This window comes from Vicia villosa, linkage group LG1 (assembly GCF_029867415.1).
Source record: "Vicia villosa cultivar HV-30 ecotype Madison, WI linkage group LG1, Vvil1.0, whole genome shotgun sequence".
NCBI lineage: Eukaryota > Viridiplantae > Streptophyta > Magnoliopsida > Fabales > Fabaceae > Vicia > Vicia villosa.
In genome coordinates this window covers 162,827,325-162,837,574 of record NC_081180.1, presented here as the reverse complement: position 1 = coordinate 162,837,574, position 10,250 = coordinate 162,827,325, and positions in this window count along the sequence as shown.

Sequence of the window (10,250 nt, the reverse complement as noted above, 5' to 3'; positions counted from 1 at the left end):
TAAATACTATTTCTCGTATATAAAAATATTTAGATCAATAATAGATTTTTTTCCGTATACAGACCTCATTTTTGTTTAGGTATCATTTACAAAAATATTTGGATCAATAGTAAATTTCGTATATAAAAATATTTAGATCAATAGTAGATTATTTTCCTGTATATCATTTTGGAATAAAAATATTTGGATCATAAATACCATTTTTCGTAAATAATAGGTTTTTTTCCATATACAAATATTATTTTTGTTTAGGTGTCATTTACAAAAATATTTAGATCAATATCAAATTTTCGTATATAAAAATATTTAGATCAATAATAGATTTTTTGGCCTATTCCATTTTTGAATAAAAAATATTTGGATCATAAATAACATTTTTCGCATATAAAAATATATAGATTAATAATAGATTTTTTTTCCCGTATACAAACTTCATTTTTGTTTAGGTATCATTTACAAAAATATTTGAATCAATAGTAAATTTCGTATATAAAAATATTTAGATCAATAATAGATTTTTCCCTATATAATTTTTGAATAAAAAATATTTGAATCATAAATACCATTTTTGGTAAATAATAGATTTTTCTGTATACAAATATTATTTTTATTTAGATATCATTTACAAAAATATTTGGATCAATATTAAATTTTCGTATATAAAAATATTTAGATCAATAATTGATTTTTTGAATAAATTTTTGCCGTGTATCACATTTGACTAAAAAATATGTCGATCATAAATACCATTTTCCGTATATAAAAAACATATATATCAATAATAGATTCTTTTTGGAAGAAAGAAGTGAGAAAGTGATGAAAGAGAAAAAATAAAGAATAAAGAGAGATTTGATAAGTTTGATAAAATATAAGAGTTATATTATTTTAATAATAAAATTAAGAACTTTATGGTACAAAGACCAAAAAACCACAATTTTAATGTGGTGGCAAAAAATCAAATAAGGATATTTTGGACTTTTCCACAACCATTAATATTCTTATATTATAGATTTTAAAAAATATTTTTTTTTAGATATATCGTTTAAAAAAAATCATGTGATTTTGATTATATTAAAATTTTTAATGATAATTATTTAATTATTTTAATTTATAAAAAATAATTGAAAATAACTTCTAATAATAGTTTAAAAAAAATTCTCATAACATCATTAAATATTTTAAAATGTTTCATATGATTCAATTGTTTTAATTCAAAAACAAAGTTTGTCCTTTAAAGACTTCTATCTCATTTTTAAATCACAAAATAACCTACATATTAACTTAGAATTTTTATAAATTACTTAAAATTATATTTTAGAAATTTGTGATTTATACTAAACAAAATGTAGTTTATTATAATTTTTAATATTATTTTAAATATTTTCTATTCTATTATAATTTTTTTAGATTTTAAAATATCACTTAAATTTAATATTATTTTAAATGTATTTTAAAAAAAGATTATTTTTTAGATATATCATTTTAAAAATTATGTGATTTTAGTTATATTATAATCTTTAATGATAAATATTTAAATAACTAAATGTCAAAAAAAAATTAATTTATAAAAAATAATTAAAAATAACATCTAATTATAAAATTTTCATAACGTCATTAAATATTTTAAGACATGTTAGAACTTTTGTGTCTCATAAATATCTAAGAGTTACAAATTAGAACCACTTGATTTAATTCTTAAATTAAAAGATGGAACTACGTAAGTGTGATTTTCAGAAAAAAAATCTAGGAAAAAATAAGTCTTTGAACGTTAATTGAAATGGAAGGGTTAGTACAACCAACTCCATAATTTCATTTGAAAGAACAATTTTGATAGATGAAATCTCTGAAAAAATAAATGATATAGAACTCATACAATTGAAAAATTTAAGTTCCACCATGACCAATTAAGCTAATCAAATTATTTGGCCTTATGCACTTTAATTATTAACATTTAATGTAAAAATAGAATTAAAAGAAAAAATTAAAACTCAAAATTTGTTGCTCAATTTTTTATTAGAAATTTATTTTTATCATTTTTATTGGATTTCTAAAAAGTTAGGACCGTACTAAATGTTTTCGGATTGTTCCTCTTCATATATATATATATATATATATATATATATATATATATATATATATATATATATATATATATATATATATATATATATATATATAGTTTCATCATTACAAGTTTTCCGTGCCAAATAGTAATAACATTACCATTGACTCACGCGTATGGTTTTAGTCAACATTCTCGCAAGAAACACAAACTCTTGTTCTCAACAGTTCAAGAAAAGGACAATGATATAATATAAGAAAACAGAACAAGAATGAGACATAGTAAAGACATACACACTTGCATTATCTTTACTATGTCTTATGAAAAATAGAAAACGAATCAAGGTGCATGAAGAATGACTTGAAAATCCAATATTCAACAGAATTATAATTAAATTCCAATAATATGAAATAAAATTATCATTGCACGCAATATGCATATTCATACCCCAAAAAATATATTCTCCAAAAGAACACAAGTTAGGCTTGTCTACATATTCTACTGATCATGATAGACACAAGTGGGTCCAAAAGTCATTACATTGTTTAACAAATTTCATCTTTTTTTTCCTTACCTTGTCTGGTCATAAATTAAAACCAATCAAAGACTTGACTTCATCTATAAGTTTTCCAACCCTCCAATTTTTTTGTAATAAAATTCAACCGTCCAAGTTGTTTTGTCTTGTTTTGTATTGCTGTATTAAGTCTATTATCCAGTCACATACATATATAAAGTGGGGAATATGCTAGAATAATAATTGCTAGTAATAATTCTTGTACTTTTAACCATACATATTTGCACTAATTGTTTTCAAAATAAACTTTCAACATTACCACAAAAAGGTCTTCTTTTCACATTTGATTTTAGGGGGACAAAGAATTAGGGCCGTCTTTGAGGGCGTGCAAGGCGGCCTACCGCACAGGGCCTCAAATGTTTTACGGTTAAACTATTACTCCCTCCGTCTCATAATAAATGTCCTATTTGAGCAATGCGCGGTTTTTAAGAAAATGATTGGATGTGTTGGTTTTAGTAAAAAAGTTAATGTCATTTACTAGAATACCCCTATTAATAATAGTTGAATAACGTGAAAGTTACTAAATAGGGGTATAATAGTGGAAAAATAATAATGATTGATGCATTGGAATTGTAAATGGACAATTAATTTGAGACAAGGAAAAAATGCAAATGGGACACTTATTATGAGACGGAGGGAGTATTAAATAGGGCCTCATAAATTTTTGTCACTATTAAAATGGGGTTAAATAGGGCCTATAATTATTTTGTCATGGTTGAACCACGACAAACCTACACAGGGCCTCCAAAAAATTGTGACGGCCCTGCAAAGAATCCATGTAGCATATCTTAATGTCTCAAACCAAATATTATAAATAATACGTATGCTTTATAATTTTCTTCTGCTCATAATTTGGCATAATTGTTTTTATTCTGCTACTTATTCTTAAAAAATCTCCTTCATTATTTGAAGCAATGGAAAGAACAAGTGAAAATCTTGAATCAATAGTTGTTAAGAATAGTGTTAGAGTTCCTCCAAAAAGAGGACAGATCAAAGCTATGATAATCACACAGTTTGTCAAAGCAGGGAAAGCAATGTTTAGCACAGAAAAGTCACATTCTACACAATTAAAAGATTATTCTACTCGTGCTTAAGTCTAGAGTATCATTAGCATTATTGTATCATCATTTTATATGCATTGTTGTCCTCTTGATATGCCTCTGCAGCATTATATATAATCAACATGTATGGTACTGAGTTTCCTTGTCTCTGTGATGAATAATATTTGTAGCTCTGTTGCTTGACATATAAGTCTCACCTCAAATTTATATTTCAATTAGTTGGGAAATGAGCCTTTAACTTATAAAACCATATTAGAATTGATCGGATTTCAGCACTTGAAGTAAACTTAATTGCAATGAAAATGTTGAAAATACTGGAAATTAAGATTTCATGGTCTGCCTAGATAGTTAGTCAGGGTTCTCTTCACATTCCTAAAAATAAGTTTTCTTATATGAGAAGCCTTGGCCTTTGCAGACTCAAAAATTAGTAGAAATATAAAGAATAAATAGTATTTATATTATAAAATTATGTGTGTATCTTTTTAAAATTATGTGTGTATCTTTTCTATATTTATATTAGTAGAAAAGATAAAGAATAAATAGTATTTATATTATTGAATATCATACGAAAACACTTAGCATTTATAATATATTCAGTATCAAAATATAAAGAAAGAAATAGAAAAGATAAATAGTAGAAAAAATTGAAAACTTAGCACTTGGTTTTATTTAATTTCGTAAAACTATTTTTAAAATTTTAAAATAAAAAAAATTTGTTTGGTAAGCAAATTTTACAAAATTATCTTTGAAAATAATTTTCCATTTAAGAGTTTTGAAAATTAAAAAATGAAAATAAAATTTAGAATTTTTTATTTTTGATTTTTAGTTTTGAAAATTAAGAAAAGACAAGGAAAAGTGGTATAATTTTTTTATTAATGGTAAATTTTTAATATTGTACAACTTTAAAAGAACTTTTAAAATAATATTATTAAATATGTTTTCTTTTATTTTTCAAAATTGTTTTTTCAAATTAATTTATAAAATATATTATAAAAATTAAAATCTAAAATCAATTCAAACAAGTCTTTAGTAGAATTTAATTGGTATGCACTGACAGTGTAAAGCGTCGGTGAATTGTGACCGTTAAATGCTTATTGAAATTTAACTTTAATTTTAATTATTTATAAAATAATATTTGTGAATGATTGTGATGCACAGACTGTATAAAAAAAATTTACACTGAAAGTGCATAATAATTAATCTCTCTTTAGGGGATGTGTTGATGTGCATAAGGTATATCCTTATACACGGTGCATAAATACTCAAATATGGTTTATATTACTCAAAGTATTATATTTATTACTCAAAATAATATACATATTACTCAAAATAGTATAAATATTACCCAGAACAATGAATATATTACTCAAAATAGTTAAAATTCGATATTACTCAGAATGGTGTAAATATTACTCAGAATAGTGTACTCATTACTCACAATTAATAATTACTCATAATTAATAGATGTGTACAAATAATGCATATATTATTCATGGATTATGATATTATTACTCGTTTCTAACTAAAATGTTACTCGGAACAATTTAAATATTACTCGTACGAGACTTATGCACCGTGCATAAGGATATACCTTATGCACATCTGGCCATCTTTTACTAATAAATCAAAGATTTCGTCACATTTAGTGACGTCAAAAGTGTATGTTTTTTTTGGGAATTTATCATTCTTGTCATTTTCGACAGGATTTTTCCCATTCGAAGGGGTGAGCAGTTTACAAGAGTATGGGGGTGCTTCTTTTAATTCAGCTAAGTCTATCTCAACTTCTTCGAAACCGTATGAATCTTCGAAGGTTTCACCTTCAGCATCTTCAGCCTCAATATATGCTATTCTCTCCTTCTTGTAATTCTTGTTTGCTCTGGCCTTTTCAGCTTTCAATCGTTCGACTTGTCGAACTCTATCTTCCAGCTGGGCCATATCTCTCAAATATTGAGTATCCAATTTCTTTCTAATTGAATAGTCCAAACCGCCTGCAGCCATTTCGACTAATTCATGTTCCGGAACAACCGTGAAGCATCTTGATTTCAGCAAACGGAACCTATTCAAGTAGTCGTCTATGGGCTCTGTGAATTTCCTCTTAATGCTAGCCAACTCTTTCAAACTAATCTTGGTTTGTCCCATGTAGAATTGTTCATGGAACATCCTCTCCAAGTGTGCCCAAGCGTCTATGGAATTTGGAGGTAAGGTGGTGAACCATGTAAAAGCATTTTTTGTTAGCGAACTAGGGAAATATTTAATTCTCAAATTTTCGTTGCCCGCTAAATCACCAACCTCTGTCAAATATCGGGTTATGTGTTCCACAGTCGATTCACTAGTATCCCCTGAAAATTTTATAAATTTGGGTACTTTGGTACCCCTTGGTAGTTCAATCTGCAGAATATACTCCGCTACAGGGGAAGTGTAATTTGGACGTCGAAGTCCAGTATTAAGGCCATTATTGGCCATAATTCTTTCTATCATGGTGGTTAGATTATTTTCTGTTGCGATATTGTCTCTCCTAACCCTGTGTAGTAATTCCTCTGGATGTTGGTTCCTACTAACTACGACTAACCTAGGTTGTTCTTCGAGAACTTCTTGTTGACCAGTATTGGTCCTTCGGTTTTGATTTTCTAAATCTATCACTTGATTTCTTTCACTAGGTCTTTGCCTAGGTGGCTGAACTAAATCTTGAACAGGTGTCAATACTGGTTCGTCTTCTTGAACGGTAGCCTGGTTATTCCTTCGCCTAGTAGATGTTTGAGGGGCTCCAAAGAAATCTGTCATACGACCTATTTGTGAAGATATCTTTTGGTATGTTTCTACATTATCATGGTTAGTCCTGGCAATGTTTGTTATTAAGGGAGAAAAAATCGAACCCATTTCTCGAGCAAGGACACCCACCATATCGTGATTGCTAGCATCCATCTTGTGCCTAAATGTTGCTTGATTATTTGTAGTTAAGGTAGGCATTTGGCCTGATGGGCCTGGATTTTGTACACTTCGACCTACTGAACCGGCGTTAGGCGAAAATATCGCCGTACCAGGTTGAGTGTAAGTGGGTCTTGCACCTTGTAATCCTTCCATATATGATGGTGGCATTCCATAAGGGTACCAAGGCTTCCAACTCTCGAATGTTGATGATGGCCTTGGGGTATGTAATTGACTTGCAGAATTTGTCGAAAAATGTGGTATTTCTGTTGTGCCTGTAAAGGGAGGCACGGTAGTCGAACTAGAGACTGGCATAGTCCCTGTAGGCACCGATGTATTTTCGGGCATGGCCTAAGAACTACTTATGGCCGCAGACCCCGTCGAAGTGGGTATCTCCTGTGCTTCTGGCATAGAAGTCGAAACATTTGTAGTACTTGCTGCTACTGTTCCTAACCCTTGTGGGGGATCTTGATTTCCCCTTCCACTAGTCGAATTGACCATTTTCTTGTTGTACCTTCGTTTAGGAATCGGTTGCGCACTGTTGGTTAATTTACCGCTCCTAAGGTTCATACAAGGTCTTGATATATTCTAAACAAAAACAAATAACAAATTAATGACAAACTTTTTGACACTGTCCCACTGGGCGTGCCAATTTATTTACGGTGATTTCCGGTAAACAACCGCTAGTCCTCCAAACTATAAATATAATTTGGTTACTCGCAGGATCGACTAGATTGATCCTAGGACATAGTCAAAGAGTTGTCTTTCAAGATAATTTGGTTCATATTAGTTGGTCTTTTGTTTCGCTTTGAAAACTTGGTTATGGTATGAATGTGTAAATAACTTGCAACATAAACTAACAAAGTGCACAACTAAAAATAAACTGGTTATAAACGCAAATAAAACTTCGGCGAAGATATAAAAGAAATGTAAATTTCAGAAATGTAAAGTGCAAGAATGTAACAACTTGTCGGAAGAAATAAAGACACTTGAATCAAATGAAAGACTAAGCGAAGAAGTAAAGGAAATTTAAAGACATTTCGATTCTGTAAATAGAAATACAAACATATTTAAAGTGTGGTGTCATACGTACATTTCTCAGCGAATTCTTTCTCTTAACACTTGATACTTGAGTGATTTGTGAGTGATTTGTACAAAATGAACACCCCGGATCCTGATACTAAGACTCTTATTTATACTAATTAGACCCTAACGGTCCTACGCTAACGAAATGCCACGTTTCCCACATGCATGTGTTTCGAATCCCTGGAGCGCCATCTGTCCTCGTTGGGTTACACAGAATATTTCGAAATTCAAATCCTCCCGCCTGAATCCTATTTCGATACGTGGCAACGTGTTCTTTAGCGAGAATGCAACGAAATACTTCAAGTTTCAGTACTCTCGTATTTCAGAAAAACACTTAAGTCTTGAAGACAACCTATTTCGATTCAGCTTCGATTTCAGGCTTCTTCACCATAAATAGCATTCTCGAAAATGGCCATTGAAAGCCATTCTTTCTTCGAACCCTAATCCTTCGAGAAGCATATTCTCCAGTCGAAATCTCCAGCTAACAGTTTCACTATAATGTTGTGGTCTTGTGTACCATACGTGGAGGTTTCGTTTTATGTATTTTTCCAAAATAACTTTACTTGGAATAAGTATCAAACGTGTGCATTGTACATTAAACAATACAAACTGAACTAAATATATTTTTTATTATAATGTACTTTTTATAATATATAATACTAGCTTCATACTTTCTGATTTTTATTTTTATAATATAAATTTTAGATGATATTTTTTGTAATTAAATATTTAAATGTTTATTATATGATTAAATTATAGTTAAAGGTTTATTAAAAAAAATATATTGTTAAATTTTATTTTACAATAATATATTTTAAAAATTATATATTAATGTTATTTTTAATCAATTCTTATGAATATATATGAATAATAAATTAAAAGGTTAAGTACTTTTTTTATCCCTATAAATATCTCAATTTTCATTTTTAGTCCCTATTAAAAAAATGACATATTTTAGTCCCTATAAAATTTTTATGCATGCAGTTTTAGTCCCTGCTTTTTTTTAAAATTTTGAAAACGGTTTAAATACCCTTAAAATTTTAAATTTTTGAATAATTTTTTTATACGTGTTTAGAATACTATAAAATATTTCTTTATCAAATTATAAAATTATTTATAATGAGAAAATTAAATATGATTTTTTTTAAATTTCAAAAGATAATGATAAAAATAATGCAAATCACGACTTAGAAATCAAATTTTAATTTTCTTTTTTTTCGAGGAACTTTTTATAACGTTCTAAACATGTCTTTAAAATAATCATTCAAAAATACACATCGCTTTAATAGTAAGGACTAAAAATACGTGCATAATAATTTTATGGGAACCAAAATATGTCATTTTTTTAATGGGGACTAAAAATGAAATTTGAGATACTTATAGGGACCAAAACAAACTTAACCCTAAATTAAATTAATAAATTTAAATATTTTTAAACAACTTGATTTAAGTTAGTCTAATCTAACACAATATTAATAAGTATTTATATTTTTTTAAGTAATTCAACTTTTTTCATATTACTACATCAATTGCAATAAATTTTGAGGGCTTATCTAAGTGTCTAAAAACAATTTTATTATAGAAGACTACTATTTATGCTTATTTATAGATATTTATATAAATTAATACCAGATGATTATTTTTTAATTAATAAATTAATATTTATTCTCAAAATAATTTTTAAAATTGGAACAGAGGTTCCAAATTATTTGAGATGACTTTAGTTATGATTGATCTAATAGCTCCCAAAGATGAAAAAATTCTGTAAATAAATGAATTCTACACTAAAAAATTATGAAAAATAATAATTGTAATAGTTAAAATTTCAACCAAAATATTTCTTAATATTTATGTGAGAAACATTTTAATTACACAATCAAAATTCATTGAGAAATATGAAAACAATCTGATGCTAACTTTTGCTTATGTATCCCTAACAACAAGTAAAAAAACTTATCTCTATGTAATTACTACTAACAACTTTCACTCTTCTAATATCGAAAAAAGGAGAAAGCGATAGACAAACTTAATTAAAATTATTGGTATTTTTTTATTAAGATAAATATAAATAGATTTAGTTTATAATAATATATTAAAAAACTGAAATATTAGTATTATTTATAACTAAATTTTTTTATTTATTGCTCAATGTCAGGACCGGCCATGCTAATCCAAAAAAAAAACAAAATTCTATATAGACTAATCCAACACAAATTATTCCGATGTAAAGCAAAAATCATACAAAAGTAAGCAAATAAAAAAAATTCAGTTAACAATAACACCAACTTCCTTATAAAAAAATGTGTGAAGCAAATGAATGACAAAATAGAAATTATGTGGTGCATGCTTATGTGTATACAAAGCAAACACTTCTACACGTCTCTATGGACAAAGAACAACAAAGCCATATATGAATAAGAAAAAATGTCGTAATTTTAAAAATTCAAGTGAAACATAATTTAGACCACAATTTCATGGTCAAGCAAGACTCACTTCGAAGAAAGAGAAAGAAAAATTGCATGGGCAAGAGATTGAATGTGAC